The 15,492-nt window shown below is 52.8% G+C and overlaps 1 protein-coding gene across 2 annotated transcripts in view; it reads left to right on the top strand.

Annotated features, from left to right (window-relative positions):
- The first annotated feature begins 292 nt into the window (after positions 1-292).
- The window catches only part of cd82b (CD82 molecule b), a 62,188-nt gene continuing 46,988 nt past the window's right edge, over positions 293-15,492 (top strand). For both annotated transcript variants that reach the window (XM_048545604.2, XM_048545605.2), the window contains exon 1: positions 293-728. The gene's annotated coding sequence lies outside the window, so the exon portion shown is untranslated. The remainder of the gene's footprint in view (positions 729-15,492) is intronic.

The following is a 15,492-nucleotide window of genomic DNA, read 5'->3' as shown; positions in this document are numbered from 1 at the left end:
AATGGGTTTAATTAATTGCTGAATTTTTCCAGCAACTTGTTTTTGTCCCTTTGGGGTGCTTCAATTGCCCCTGCCTCCAGCACACTCTTAGGCACTGCATTTCAGACTGGAACTATGTCTCTCCCTCACCCTCTCCGTACATTATTTCTGTTCTGTATTCCCCTTGCACTATCTCTCTGTTTACAGGCTCTGATAGGACTGACTGTGAATATGATCTTTCACCATCTCTTTAATTCTCTGTCCTTGTTACTTCCCCTTTTTGGTTAACTCCCATCTCCATCTTTCTCAATTCTCTCAGTCTGTTGGTTAGATCGGTTCCTGCCTTCTCTGTGTCTCTCAGACTCCAGATCTGCGTTTTTCTCACGTTTAGTTCACAGAGGTCTGCTCAATTTTTTACTTTTTCTGTCTGCTCATCTGAACACCATCGTCAATGCTTCATCTTGTCTTTCTGTCTTGCATACCTCTGGTTCGCTTCACTCTTTCTCTTTAAATATATATTTTCCTGTTTCGCTTTTCTCTCCCCCTGTTGGTTAGACCTTTTCAGGCCCTCCACCTCTTTCGTTCTCTCCTCCCTTTCTCCTCCCCCTATCAGTTTACTCCCCGTTGCTCTCCTCCCCCTATTAGCTCTCTCCCTCTCTCTTTGGAGGGTGTGAGTTTTCTTCCTCTGCTGCTAACTCGGTTCTCTCCTTCCGGCTTTGGAACATACATCGCTCCGCTCTTGGGACCGGGTAAGTGACTGAATGCGGGCTCCGGGCGCAGAGGGAGCGGGATTAGTTACGGAGTGAGCTGGGTTCGGTGTGGAACCTCTTCACGATTGCTCTCCGGCCCCAAGGAGGGACAACACTGTCTGGGATCAGTTTTGGATCTGTCTGGGGGATTAGCCTGAGATTAGACAGTACAGTGTCAGTGTGATAATCCCACACCGTGATTTGTGTATGGAGCTGTATAGACTTTATTCGCCACACATTGTGTACGTACCTTCATTGTAATCCTGGTTTTGCTTTCCTGATCCTCTGAATCCACTCTTTCAAGGCGGCGCTGCATCCTCTAGTCTATCGAGCAGGCTGCTGTTACCCAGTTTATTCCTCATTTTACTGGTGCACACCTTTCAGTTCCACACTGAATAACCCTCTGAAATCTCTGTCCCAGACCCAAACTTGTTGAGCTATAATCCATTCTGCTGCCTTTCCTTGATCCCTATGCTGTCCACTGATCACCACTGTCCCCCCACCCCCGAAAATCAGACCGTAGCTCCTGGATACCTGTCCTCTTTGTGCCGCTGGTGCTGAGGAGGACAAAGGGATTGCTGTAGAAAGGGAAAATAGAGTACGTCTAAACTAACTAATGTAAAGAGAAAAAGATTGATGAAGACATATGTAGGCTCCTTACTGTCAGAGACAGGAATTTATAATGGGAACATACAACTGGCTGACAAAATACATACTTTCATTCTATGTTCAGGAAGAAGGATGCAAAGATATAGCAGAAATGTTGGGGAGCACAAGGTTTAGGGAGAGCAGAGAACTGAAAGAAATTAGTATCAATAAGGAAATGACGTTGGTGAAATTGGTGGAATTAAAGACCAGTAAACCCCAAAAGTACCTCAGGAAGTGGCCTGAGAAACAGTGGATGCATTAGTAATCATCTTCCAAGATTCTACGGACTCTGTAGTGTTGGAGGGTAGCTGATGTAACCCCTTTATTTAGAAAGGGAGCTAGAAAGAAAACTGGAATTATATATCAGCTAGCTTGGTGTTGGTAGTGGGGAAGGTGCTAGAGTCCATTTTAGAAGAATCAATAGCTGAGCATTTGGAAAACAGCTACAGAATCTGACAGAGTCAAACGGATTTACACGTGGGAAACATACTTGATAAATCTACTGGAAATCTTCAAGGATGAAACTCTTAGAGTTGATGGGGGCAAGCTGTGGATGTGGTTTATTTGGAATTTCAGAAGACTTTTGACAAAGTCCTACATAAGGGGTGTAAAATTAAAGCACATGGGATTGAGGCTGAGCTATTGAGATCATAAAATCAGAATATGTAGGAGCAGAATTAGGCCATTTACTTCTGCTATTTGATCATGGCTGCTAAGTTTCTCAACCCCATTCTCCTGCCTCCTCCACATAACCCTTGATCTCCTTACCAATGAAGAATCTATCTATTTCTGTCTTAAAGACACACAATGACTTGACCTCCACAGCCTTCTGTGGCAATGAGTTCCACAGATTCATTATTGCCTGGTGAAGAAATTCCTCCTCATCTCAGTTCTAAAGGATCGTCCCTTCACTCTGAGGCCGTGTCCTTGTGTCCTGGTCTCTCCTATAAGTAGAAACATCTTCTCCATGTCCACTGTGTCCAGGCCTCGGAATATTCTGTAAGTTTCAATCAGATCCTCCCCCTCATCCTTCTAAATTCCATCAAATACAGATGCAGAGTCCTCAAATGCTCCTCACATGACAAGCCCTTCATCCCTTGGATCATTCTTGTGAACCTCCCCGGACCTCCTGCAACACCAGTACATCCTGATATGGGACCCAGAGTTGCTTACAATTTTCCAAGTGCAGTCTGATCAGTGCCTTATACAGCCTCAGTAGCACAACCCTGCTGTTCTATTCTAGCCATCTCCAAGTGAATGCTAACATTGTTTTTGCCTCCCTAACTTCCAACTGAACCTGTATGTTATCCTTAAGAGATAGATGGAAAACTGGAGGCAGACAAGAAACAAACAGTAGGAATAAACAGGCATTTTTCCAAATGGCAGGCATTGACTAGTGGGGTTTGGCAGGGCACAGTGCTAAGACCCCAGCCAGTCACAAAATATATTAAGGATTTTGGTGAGGGAACTAAATGTAATATCTCCACATTTGCAGATGACATAAAGCTGGGTGGGCAAGTAAACTGTGAGGAGGAGGAAGAGATGGTTCAGTGTGATTTGGACAAGTTGAGCAAGTGAGTAAATGTGCATAAATGTGAGGTTCTCTATTTTGATAACTAAAACAGGAAGGCAGATTCTTTTTCTGAACGGCTAAAAGTTCAGAGAAGGAATGTACAAAGAGACCAGACACTGAAGGAGAGGATGTAGGTGCATCAGGCAGTAAAGAAGGCAAATTGGCCTTCATTGCGAGAGGATTCGGGTACACTTATACAGTGCCTTGTGAGACCATACCTAGAAAACTGTGGGCAGCTTTAGTCTCCTTACCTGAGGAAGGATGTTCCTGCCATCAAAGGGAGCACAGTGCAGGTTTACCAGGTTGATTGCTGGCTCACTGACTGGACTGACGTATGAAGAGAGGTTGAATCAATCAGGATTATATTCACTGGGGTTCAGAAACATGTTGTGGGGGTATCTCATAGAAACTGATAAAAGTCTAACAGGGCTAGTCAGGATAGATGCAGGAGGGATGACAGGACCATCCAGAATTAGTGGTCGCAGTCTAACGATATGGGGTAAATAGTTGGACACAATTGAACAGAGACTTCTTCACCCAGAAAGTGCTGAGCCTGTGGAATTTACTACCACAGAAAGCAGGTGAGGCCAAAACTTGATATTTGTAGAAGGGAGTGGTTGTGGCACTCGGGGGCTAAAGTGATCAAAAAATATGGGGAGAAAGCAGGACCTGTTAAACAGGTTACTCAGTTGGATGAACAGCCACGATGAATGGGGAAGTAGGCTTGAAGGGGCTGAATGGCCTACTCCTGCTCCTACGTTCGATATTTTGATGTACTACACCCTCTGGCATTTGCTTTTCCTTGCTCTTGCTTCATGATGCCCTGTTCCTGGCACTAAGGAGGCAGTATGCCATTGCAGAATTCATGGTACTGGTTGTGTCCATCTTCCTGCCTACTGGAATCTCCTGGCACTGTGGGCCTGCAGTCCCACCGCTCCCACACTCCACCCTAGGGCCAGGGCCTCTGTGAGCCCTATTCAGCTTTAGGACAGTCAGGTTCCTCTGTGCCTGGTAATTGCTCTTTGGGCTACCACGTGCCTGGGTGACATGATCCTTCATCTGTCCGTCCAATTGCCTGTTGATTGTGACCCTCAGAATCCATCAGATCTGAGAAAGCTATGCATGTGAGTGCAGGACCAGTATTAGAACCAAAGCCCCCTGCAAAATGGAAAGAATTTTAAGATCAGAGGTTGGTTGAGTAGGTTTACGATTGACCAGAGGTGTGGTCCCTGAGAATTATTGCAAGTACTCAGTTGGTTGGAAGCAGTATTAAAGCTGAGCTGAGCTGTGAGATGAATGAAGGTTTGTTGTGCCCACACTGTGTTGGAGGAGGGTTGTATGACTGAGCTGCCTGGCCCAAGGCAGGCTCTCTCAACATCCGCCCTGTTCATGACAGATATGTTTTAGACACTGCTTATGGGAATTCCTCTCCACCCCTTTGTGATGTTCTTTCCAGCCCTGTGACAGGAGCAGCCTAGTGGAAGTTCCCGGAATCCCAAACCTTGGAAGGCCCATCCCAGATGTTTAAGTGGAGAAGAGAAACAGAGTGGGGAAATTCAGGGCAGGCACAAAGAGATCTGATAATTTGCAGGACGGGTGTGTTAATGGAGAAGCTACCAAACATTGCAACTGCCTTCCCAGACGGCTGTCCCTCAGCCCAGGTCAGCTCAGCCAAACTCATCCCTGCTCAATACAGTGTGGAGCTGGAAGAACACAGCAGGACTCCCCCAACCAAAACATCAAGTTTCCTGCTCCTCTGATGCTGCTTGGCCTATTCCTCAGCTCCACACTGTGTTATCTCTGACTCCAGCATCTGCAGTTGTTAATATCTCCTCAACCCAGCTTAGCTGAGTCCAGCCCAGCTCTGCTGGGTGAGGTTGAGCTGTTGGAACAGTGGTGTAATTTCTACAGCCTTGTTGTGCTGCAGCAGAATTGACCGAGATCAGTAAGAAGTGAGTCAGTGTCACTGAAGGTTGAGTTTTGATGAACCTCTGACTCGATGAGGAAGGAAAAGTGAACGGAGTGAGGTATTCCACTTTTCAGTGTGCCCTTGTTGAATTAATTCGATTGGGCTATTTTTAATTCAGAATCACTGAGAAAGTGACAATAAAATAGAAAATTTGCTGCAGCAAAAGTTAGAGATGACCTAAAGTTACTGAGCAGGAATGATGGGTTAGAGTGGGACCCTGTGTGAGAGTGGCACTGTGCAATGTTTCCAGATATCCAGTCTGTGATAGAGAGAAGATTTATTGAGTAAATGAATGACAGTTTTCGCTGTACCATATTGATCTGTCAGAACCCAATCCCACAAGGTATTTACATGAAACCCTGGACATCCTGAGCCCAGGGTCAGTGTTATTGGGAGAGCAGCTGTTCAGTGTGGTTAGCAGGTTCTGATTGGCAGATGTATGTGATTCTGTCAATTAAACCCTCTCACCAAAGTCAACAAACTTTTATCAAACACCTCTTCACCCACATTGATCTATCCTCTATTTGCAGTATCAGACAGACTCCACTCCTGTGTTTGAACTGACAGACAGAATACGCAGTATCTGAATGGACAAGCAGGCCACCCTGCAACTGAAATATCAGGCAGACCTTGCATGCTACTGATTCTGGATGTGAGTTTGCTTGCTGAGCAGGAAGGTTCGTTTTCAGACATTTCGCTACTTTTTTTTATTTGAAAAAATATACTTTATTCACAGAATGTACAAAAAAAAACATTTATACATCTACCCAGTCATGCAAGCTGCTCCGGGTTACCCAGGGGGTACGTACACCAACTAAAGGAAAAAAACAAAGCAAAGAAGCAAAAAAAACAAAGCAAACAAAATACCCCGGCAGTCGTCTCCCCGCACAGTCCCCGTTGGCCCCCTGACCAGTTGGGGAAGGCGCCAGCTGGACCCAGTTACCAGATAGGGCCCTTGTTTCTATTCTGGATGAGGGGTTTCATATGGTGGTCTTTCCCCACCATACCTTGGCAGTGGCTGCCCCAAGCTTTAGCGCGTCCCTCAGCACGTAGTCCTGGACCTTGGAGTGCGCCAGTCTGCAACACTCGGTCGGGGTCTGTTCTTTCAGCTGGCAGACCAGCAAGTTGCGGGAAGACCAAAGAGCATCTTTCACCGCATTGATGGTCCTCCAGGCGCAGTTGATGTTGGTCTCGGTGTGTGTACCGGGAAACAGCCCGTAGAGCACGGAGTCCCGTGTCACAGAGCTGCTCAGGACGAACCTCAACAAATACCACTGCATCCCCCTCCAGACCTCCTGCGCATAGGCACACTCCAGAAGGAGGTGATAGACAGTCTCGTCCCCCCGATGACCGCCTCGAGGGCAGCGTGCGGTGGCGCAGAGATTCTGGGCGTGCATAAAGGATCTCACTGGCAGATCCCCTCACACCGCCAGCCAAGCAATGTCCTTGTGCTTGTTTAAAAGTTCTGGCGATGAGGCATTCTGCCAAACGACTTTGGCAGTTTGCATGGGGAACCACACGATGGGATCCACCCTCTCCATTTCCCGAAGGGTCTCGAGGATACTACGTGCTGACCACTGCCTGACAGCCTTATTGTCAAAGCTGTTTCCTTTCAAAAATTTCTCCACGAAGGACAGGTGGTACGGGACAGTCCAACTACTCGGAGCGTTCTGCGACAACAAGGCCAGGCCCATCCTTCGCAACACCGGGGACAGGTAGAGCCTCAGTAAGTAGTGACAATTGGTGTTTGCATACTGAGGATCTACGCACAGCTTGATGCAGCCACACACAAAGGTAGCCATCAGCGCAAGGGTGGCGTTCGGTACGTCCTTTCCCCCATTTTCCAGGTCTTTGTACATGGTGTCCCTGCAGACCCGGTCCATCCTCGACCCCCAAATGAAGTGGAAGATGGCTCGGGTGACCACAGCAGCGCAGGTCCAGGGAACAGGCCAGGCCTGCGCCACATACAACAGTACCGAAAGCCGCTCGCATCTGACAACCAGGTTCTTACCCACGATGGAGGGGGACTGGAGCGTCCACCTGCCCAGCTTCTGCTTCAGTTTGGTGATACACTCCTCCCAAGTCTTAGTGCACGCCCCAGCTCCACCGAACCAAACACTCAGCACCTTCAGATAGTCTGTCCTGACGGTGAAGGGGATGAAGGAGCGGTCGCCACAGTTCCTGAAGAACATGGCCTCGCTCTTACCCCTATTGACTTTGGCACCCGAGGCCAGTTCAAACTGGCTGCAGATGTCCAACAGCCTACTCACTGACCGACGATCGGTGCAGAAGACGGCGACATCGTCCATGTACAGGGAGGTCTTGACCCGAAGGCCTCCGCTGCCTGGGATAGTCACGCCCTTCAGGCTCACATCCTTCCTGATGGATGCAGCGAAGGGCTCCATACAGCACATGAACAAGGCAGGAGAGAGCAGGCAGCCCTACCTGACTCCTGATTTGACGGGAAAACTGTCCGATTCCCACCCGTTGATCGAGACGACGCTAACGATGTTGGTGTACAGCAGCTGGATCCAATTGCGGAACCCCAATTTGGAGAGGACGTCCCTCATGAAAGCATGAGAGACCCTGTCGAAGGCCTTCCCCTGGTCCAGGCTGACGAGGCAGGTGTCCACCCTCCTGTCCTGCACGTAGGCGATCGTATCCTTGATGAGCGCGAAGCTTTCAGCAATCTTCCTGCCCGACACAGCACAGATTTGGTCACGGTGAATCACCAACTCCAGGACAAACCTGACCTGGTTGGCTATGACCTTGGCCAGGATTTTGTAGTCCACGTTCAATAATGAAATGAGACGCCAATTCTTAATTTCTTCCCTCTCCCCCTTCCTCTTGTAAATGAGGGTGATGATGCCCTTCCTCATGGACTTGAACATTTCCCCTGCCCGAAGCGCGCTATCGTACACCTCCAGCAGGTCCTGGCCGACCAGGTCCCACAGAGCGGAATACAGCTCGACCGGTAAGCCGTCGCTTCCGGGAGTCTTATTCCTCTCCAAGGACTTGAGGGCTCTGGTCAGCTCGTCCAGGGATATCGGCCAGTCCAGCCACTCCTTCGTGCCATCGTCCAAGACCTCCGTGATAGACGACAGGAACGACTTGGAGGCCGTGCTGTCCGTGGGCTTCGTGTCGTATAGTCCGGCATAGCAGGATCTTCTGATCCTCAAAATGTCGGGCCGAGACGACGTCACTGAGCCATCGTCCTCGTTCAGCCGCTAAGCACAGAGCTCTCTGTGCACCTTCTGAAAGAAGAAACTTGAGCACGTCTCATCCTGCTCCACAGAGCGGACCCTGGACTGGACGATTATCCTGGAGGCCTCCGCGGCGAAGAGCAAGGATTGCTGGCCCCTCACCTTGCAGAGGTCCTCCGTGACATCGACCCCCATCGACTGCAGACGGAACAGGTTCTGCATCCTTTTCTGGAGGCTCGACAGCTTTCCCCGACACTCTCTCGCCTTCCGAACACCCTTGGGGACAAAGAACCTCTTGATGTTCTCCTTCACTGTCTCCCACCAGATGCCCGGAGACTCAAAGAGGGGTTTCATGGTTCTCCAACTGGCGTATTCCCTCTTAAGCTCCTCGACGTTCTCTGGGGTCAACAGAGTCATGTTGAGCTTCCACGTCCCCTTGCCGGCCAGCTGGTCGTCCTGTAAGTGACAGTCAGCCAGCAGGAGGCAACGGTCAGAGAAGAACACTGGCTCGACGCCGGTGGACCTGACCGAGAACACCCGTGACACAAACAGGAAGTCTATCCTTGAGCGGATAGACCCGTCTGGCCGCGACCAGGTGTATCTCCGCTGCGCTCCGTCTGCAGGGGTGCTGCAGCTTGGCGTCCTTCACCATGCCCATCAGGAATCTGGACGTGATGTCCAGTTGACTCCCCCCACCGGCTGACCCCACGCCGGATCTTCCATCTGTATCGATGATGCAGTTGAAGTCTCCGCCTGGGATGACCAGCCTGGATGTAGCCAGCAGGGGCAGAAGCCGCTGCAGGACGGCCAACCGCTCACTCCGTACCGCTGGGTCATACACATTGATCAGCCTCAGGGGAGCATTCCTGTAGGTAACATCAGCCATTAGGAGGCACCCCCCCCACCTCCTCCTGAACTTGAGAGATGGTGAAGTTGCGCCCCCACAGCAGAATAGCCAGGCCCGAGGAGCAACAGTCATTACCCCTCGACCAGATCGAAGGCCCACAGGTCCAGGCGCCCGACCATTTCCCGTACCTGCAGAGGTGCGGTATCCTGCACTCCTGCAGAAACAGGAAGTCTGCCTTGACGGTGGTCAGGTAGGCCAACGTGGACTTGACACTGCGCACATTAATGCTCGCAACTCGTACCCCCATTGTAGGCAGTGACCGCAGTACCCTCCAAGTCCCAGGTCCAGCCTGTCCATCTGTCCCTTCATTCCCATTGCCCGGGCGAACTGCTGGATGCTCTCCAGGCTCAGGAAACCATCCGTGCTGCCTTCCGGGTGGCATCCCCCCGTCGGGGGTACGGAGGCAGGAGGGTCCGGCTCTGGGTCAGGCTGGGGACACGCTGTTTGCCCTCCTGCATGACCTGACCCTCCTGCACATTAGGGGGGTCCTTGCAGGGGCTTCGTGCCTTCCTCTCCTCCGGGAGGGGTGGGGTGGGGGGGGCTTGCCCCGCATTGCCCCTGCCGGCGACCTGAGCGTAGGTGGTCCCCCGCCATGTGCATGCCCTATAGAGGTGGCCCGCTTCCCCGCAAAGGTTGCAGCTTTTTTCCTTTGGGCAATCCTTTGCAAGGTGTCCCTCCTCCCTGCAGTTCCTGCAGATCGTGGCTTTGCAGTCGGCCGCCACGTGCTCTGACCTACCACAGACATGGCAGACTTTAGGTTGCCCTGCATAGGTCAGGTAGCCCTTGCTCCCGCCAATCGTGAAGCTGCACGTTGGGTGTACGATGTGACCGTCCGCGCCTGTCCTCAGCATCACCCTGACCTGCCTCTTACTGGTCCAGATCCTGAAGGGGCACTTTCACCTTCACGTACCATCCGAGGAAGGTTAGGACATCAGCTGCTGGCACATGCGGGTTGTACATGTGTACAGTCACCATATAGCTCCTCTGCACCAGCATCACGAACAGCGGGACGACGGTCAGTACAGAGAGGGGGCCCTCACCTCCTTTCTCCTTGAAAACCTCCAGGAAGCGCTTGCAAAGTTTCACACTCCTGAAGGTTACATGGTAGAAGCCTCCTCCAGGAAAATCCTGCAGGCAGTAAATATCCACAGCAGTGAACCCACAACAGTCCAATAGGACCCTCTTCACGAAGAAGGTGTGGTCCACAGGTGCACCTTCTTCACAGAAACGCAGATGGTGTTCCGGACCCCCTGACCCAGGGCACGAGCACTCGCCGCAGCCATCATTGCAGGTTGGCTGCTCCCCTGAACCAGCGTTAGGCCGAAGCCAGCATTAAGATCCACTGGTTGCAAGGGTGCACAGCCAACCCGACGTCTTCCTTCCACCTCCAACACAGTCGCGCTCTCCTCTTCTCGGTCCACAAAAGAATGGGTCTTTATTTTGTTCCGGATGTAAGCTGGTTCACTGAGCTGGAAGGTTAGTTTTCAGACAATCCGTCACCATTCTAGGTAACATCAACAGTGAGCCTCCGATGAAGCGCTAGTGTTATGTCCCGCTTTCTATTTGGATTGATTTGGAGCCTATCTACCATCCTCTGAGAAAAAGAACAGGAAATGATATCACCAACCCAAGGAAACCTAAACAGATAAATAGAAAGCGGGACATAACACCAGCGCTTCACTGGAGGCTCACTGTTGATGTTACCTAGAATTGGTGATGGATTGTCAGGGAACGAACTTTCCAACTCAGTGAACCAGCATTTACTGCCTGCAAGATTTCCCTGGAGGAGGTTTCTATGATGTAACCTTCAGGACCACTAAGCTTTGCGAGCACTTCCTGGAGGTTGTCAAGGAGAAAGGAGGTGAGGGCCCCTTCTCTGTACTGACTGCCATCCCACTGTTCGTGATGCCGGTGCAGAGGAGCCGCATGTTGACTGTACACATGTACAACCTGCATATGCCAGCAGCTGATGTCCTGACCTTCCTTGGAAGGTATGTGAAGGTGGAAGGGGACCTAACCAATGTAAAGGACCAGTAAGAGGCAGGTCAGGGTGACGCTGAGGACGGGCGCATACGGGAACATCATACACCCACCGTACAGCTTCATGATCGGCGGGAGCAAGGGCTACCTCATCTACGCAGGGAAACCCAAAGTCTGCCATGCCTGTGGTAGGCCAGGTCACGTGGTGGCCGACTGCAAAGTCACCATCTGCAGGAACTGCAGGGAGGAGGGACACCTTGCAAAGGATTGCCCAAAGGAAAAAAGCTGCAACCTTTGCAGGGAAGCAGGCCACATCTACAGGGCATGACCGAGGCGGGGGCAAGCCCCCCCCCCCGGAGGAGAGGAAGGCACGCAGCCCCTGCAAGGACTCCCCTAATGTGCTGGAGGGCCAGGTCATGCAGGAGGGACCAGCCCTGCAGGATGGACCCGAGGCCAGCAAAGCCCGAGCCCCTGCAGGCTCCGCTCCCTCCCGACAACCCAGAATCAATGGAGGAGGCAACAGGTGACCCATGGGAGTGGACGACGGCCCGGAAGGCGAGGAGGAAGGCACGCCGGAGGGCCCCAGCTCCGCAACCATCAGGCGGGAAGAGGCAGCTACAGGGGGGCTATAAGAGCTCCTCTGACGGTCCTCAGCATCACCCTGACCTGCCTCTTACTTGTCCAGATGAGGCCCGCCCAAAGCAGAAGCTGAAGACTTCCACTGAGAAGGAAAGCAGCACCCCACTTCCAGGGGACGGGAGGTGTCCTGAGGTTCCCTCCGACACCCAGCCACGCGCCGCTGGGGCCCCTGAAACCTGCAGGTGGAAAGCAAGAAACAATGTGCCCCAACCTGACCCAAAGCCGGAGTCTCCTGCCTCCATACCCCCGACGGGGGGATGCCACCCGGAAGGCAGCACGAACAGCTTCCTGAGCCTGGAGAGTGTCCAGCAGTTCGCCCGGGCAATGGGATTGAAGGGACAGATGGAAGGGCTGGACCTGGAACTTGGGGAGGGTACTGCGGTCACTGCCCACAATGGGGGTACGGGTTGCAAGCGTTAATGTGCGCAGCATCAAGTCCACCACAAGATGCTTGTCCACGTTGGCCTACCTGACCACCGTCAAGGCAGACCTCCTGTTTCTGCAGGAGTGCGGGATACCACACCTCTGCAGGTACGGGAAATGGTCGGGCGCCTGGACCTGGTGGGCCTTCGATCTGGTCGGGGGGGCAACGACTGTCGCTCCTCAGGCCTGGCTATTCTGCTGCGGGGGCACAACTTCACCATCTCTCAAGTTCAGGAGGAAGTGGGGGGGGGGGGGGCACCTCCTAGTGGCTGATGTCACCTACAGGAACGCTCCCCAGAGGCTGATCAGCATGTACGCCCCAGTGGTACAGAGTGAGCGGTTGGCCGTCCTGCAGCGGCTTCCACCCCTGCTGGCTATGTCCAGGCCGGTCATCCTAGGCGGAGACTTCAACTGCATCATTGATGCAGATGGAAGATCCGGCGTGGGGACAGTGGGTGGGGGGAGTCAACTGGACATTCTGGTGGATTCCTGATGGGCACGGTGTAAGATGCCAAGCTGCTCCCTGCAGAGGGAGCGCAGCGGAGATACACCTGGTTGCGGCCAGACGGGTCTATCCACTCAAGGACAGACTTCCTGTTTGTGTCACGGGCGTTCTCGGTCAGGTCCACCGGCGTTGAGCTGGTGTTCTTCTCTGACCACTGCCTCCTGCTGGCTTACTGTCACTTACAGGACTACCAGCAGGCCGGAAGGGGACCTGGAAGCTCAACACGACTCTGTTGACCCCAGGGAACGTCGAGGAGCTTAAGAGGGAGTCCACCGGTTGGAGAACCGTGAAACCCCTCTTTGAGTCTCCGTGTGACTGGTGGGAGATGGTGAAGGAGAACATCAAGAGGTTCTTTGTCCTCAAGGGTATTCGGAAGGCGAGAGAGAGGCTGGGAAAGCTGTCGTGACGCCAGAAAAGGATGCAGAACCTGCTCCTTCTGCAGTCGATGGGGGTTGATGTCACGAAGGACCCCTGCGAGGTGAGGGGCCAGCAAGCCTTGCTCTTCGCCGCGGAGGCCTCCAGGATAATCATCTGGTCCAGGGTCCGCTCTGTGGAGCAGGACGAGATGTGCTCGCGTTTCTTCTTTCAGAAGGCGCACAAAGAGAGCTCTGTGCTTAGCCAGCTGAAGGAGGACAATGGCATGGTGACGTCGTCTCAGCTCAACATTTTGAGGATCAGCAGATCCTGCTATGCCAGACTGTACGACACGAAGCCCACTGACAGCACGGCCTCTAAGTCATTCCTGTCATCTATCACGGAGGTCTTAGACGATGGCACGAGGGAGTGGCTGGACCGGCCGATATCCCTGGACGAGCTGACCAGAGCCCTCGAGTTCTTGGAGAGGAATAAGACTCCCGGGAGCGACAGCTTAGCGGTCAAGCTGTATTCCACTCTGTGGGACCTGGTCGGCCAGGACCTGCTGGAGGTGTACGATAGTGTGCTTCGGACAGGGGAATTGTGCAAGTCCATGAGGAAGGGCATCATCACCCTAATTTACAAGAGGAAGGGGGAGAGGGAAGAAATTAAGAATTGGCGTCCCATTTCACTGTTGAACGTGGACTACAAAATCCTGTCCAAGGTCATAGCCAACCGGGTCAGGTCTGTCCTGGAGTCGGTGATTCACCCTGACCAAACCTGTGCTGTGCCGGGCAGGAAGCCCACTGAGAGACTCGCGCTCATCAGGGATACGATTGCCTACGTGCAGGACAGGCGGGTGGACACCTGCCTTGTCAGCCTAAATCAGGAGAAGGCCTTCGACAGGGTCTCTCATGCTTACATGAGGGACGTCCTCTCCAAATTGGGGTTTGGGGAGGGCATCCGCAATTGGATCCGGCTGCTCTACACCAACATCGTTAGTGCAGGCTCGATCAACGGGTGGGAATCGGACAGTTTTCCCGTCAGATCAGGAGTCAGGCAGGGCTGCCCGCTCTGTCCTGCCTTGCTCGTGTGCTGTGTGGAGCCCTTCGCCGCATCCATCAGGAAGGACGTGAGCCAGAAGAGCGTGACTATCCCAGGCAGCGGAGGCCTTCGGGTCAAGACCTCCCTGTACATGGACAATGTCGCTGTCTTCTGCACCGATCGTCGGTCGGTGAGTAGGCTGTTGGACATCTGCGGCCAGTTTGCACTGGCCTTGGGTGCCAAAGTCAATAGGGATAAGAGCGAGGTCATGTTCTTCGGGAACTGGGACGACCGCTCCTTCATCCCCTTCACTGTCAGGACAGACTATCTGAAGGTGCTGAGTTTTGGTTCGGTGGAGCTGGGGCGTGCACTAAGACTTGGGAGGAGTGTATCACCAAACTGAAGCAGAAGCTGGGTAGGTGGACACTCCGGTCCCTCTCCGCAGGTAAGAACCTGGTTGTCAGGTGCAAGGGGCTTTCGGTACTGTTGTATGTGGCGCAGGCCTGACCTATTCCCTGGACCTGCGCTGCTGTGGTCACCCGGGCCATCTTCCACTTCATTTGAGGGTCGAGGATGGACCGGTTCCGCAGGGACACCATGTACAAAGACCTGGTAAATGGGAAAAAGGACGTACTGAACGCCACCCTCGCGCTGATGGCTACCTTTTTGTGTGGCTGCATCAAGCTGTGCGTAGATCCTTAGTACGCAAACACCATGTGTCACTACTTACTGACGTTCTACCTGTCCCCGGTGTTGCGAAGGATGGGCGTGGCCTCGTTGCCGCGGTACGCTCCGAGTATTTGGACTGTCCCGTACCACCTGTCCTTCGTGGAGAAATTTTTGAGAGAAATTTTTGAAAGGAAACACCTTTGACCACAAGGCCGTCAGGCCGTGGCCAGCACGTAGTATTCTCGAGAGCCTTCAGGAAAAGGAGAGGGTGGATCCCGTCGTGTGGTTCCCCATGCAGACTGCCAAAGTCGTTTGGCAGAATGCCTCATCGCCTGAACTTTCAAACGAGCACAAGGACATTGCTTGGCTGGTGGTGAGAGGGGCTCTGCCAGTGAGATCCTTTATGCACGCCCGGAATGTCTGCGCCACCGCACGCTGCCCTCGAGGCAGCTGCAGGGGTGACGAGACTGTCTATCACCTCTTTCTGGAGTGTGCCTATGCGCAGGAGGCCTGGAGGGGGATGCAGTGGTATTTGTTGAGGTTCGTCCTGAGCAGCTCCGTGACACGGAACTCCGTGCTCTACGGGCTGTTTCCCGGTACGCACACCGAGACCAACATCAACTGCGCCTGGAGGACCATCAATGTGGTGAAAGATGCTCTTTGGTCTGCCCGCAACTTGCCGGTCTGCCAGCTGAAAGAACTGATCCCAACCGAGTGTTGCAGACTGGCGCACTCCAAGGTCCAGGACTACGTGCTGAGGGATGCGCTAAAGCTTGGGGCAGCCGCCGCCAAGGCACGGTGGGGAAAGACCACCGTATGAAACCCCTCATCCAGAATAGAAACAAGGGCC

The sequence above is a fragment of the Stegostoma tigrinum genome, chromosome 17, assembly GCF_030684315.1.
Source record: "Stegostoma tigrinum isolate sSteTig4 chromosome 17, sSteTig4.hap1, whole genome shotgun sequence".
In the NCBI taxonomy this organism is placed as follows: Eukaryota; Metazoa; Chordata; class Chondrichthyes; order Orectolobiformes; family Stegostomatidae; genus Stegostoma; species Stegostoma tigrinum.
The sequence above is the reverse complement of the archived record's forward strand: the minus strand, read 5'-3'. Positions and strand labels throughout refer to the sequence as shown.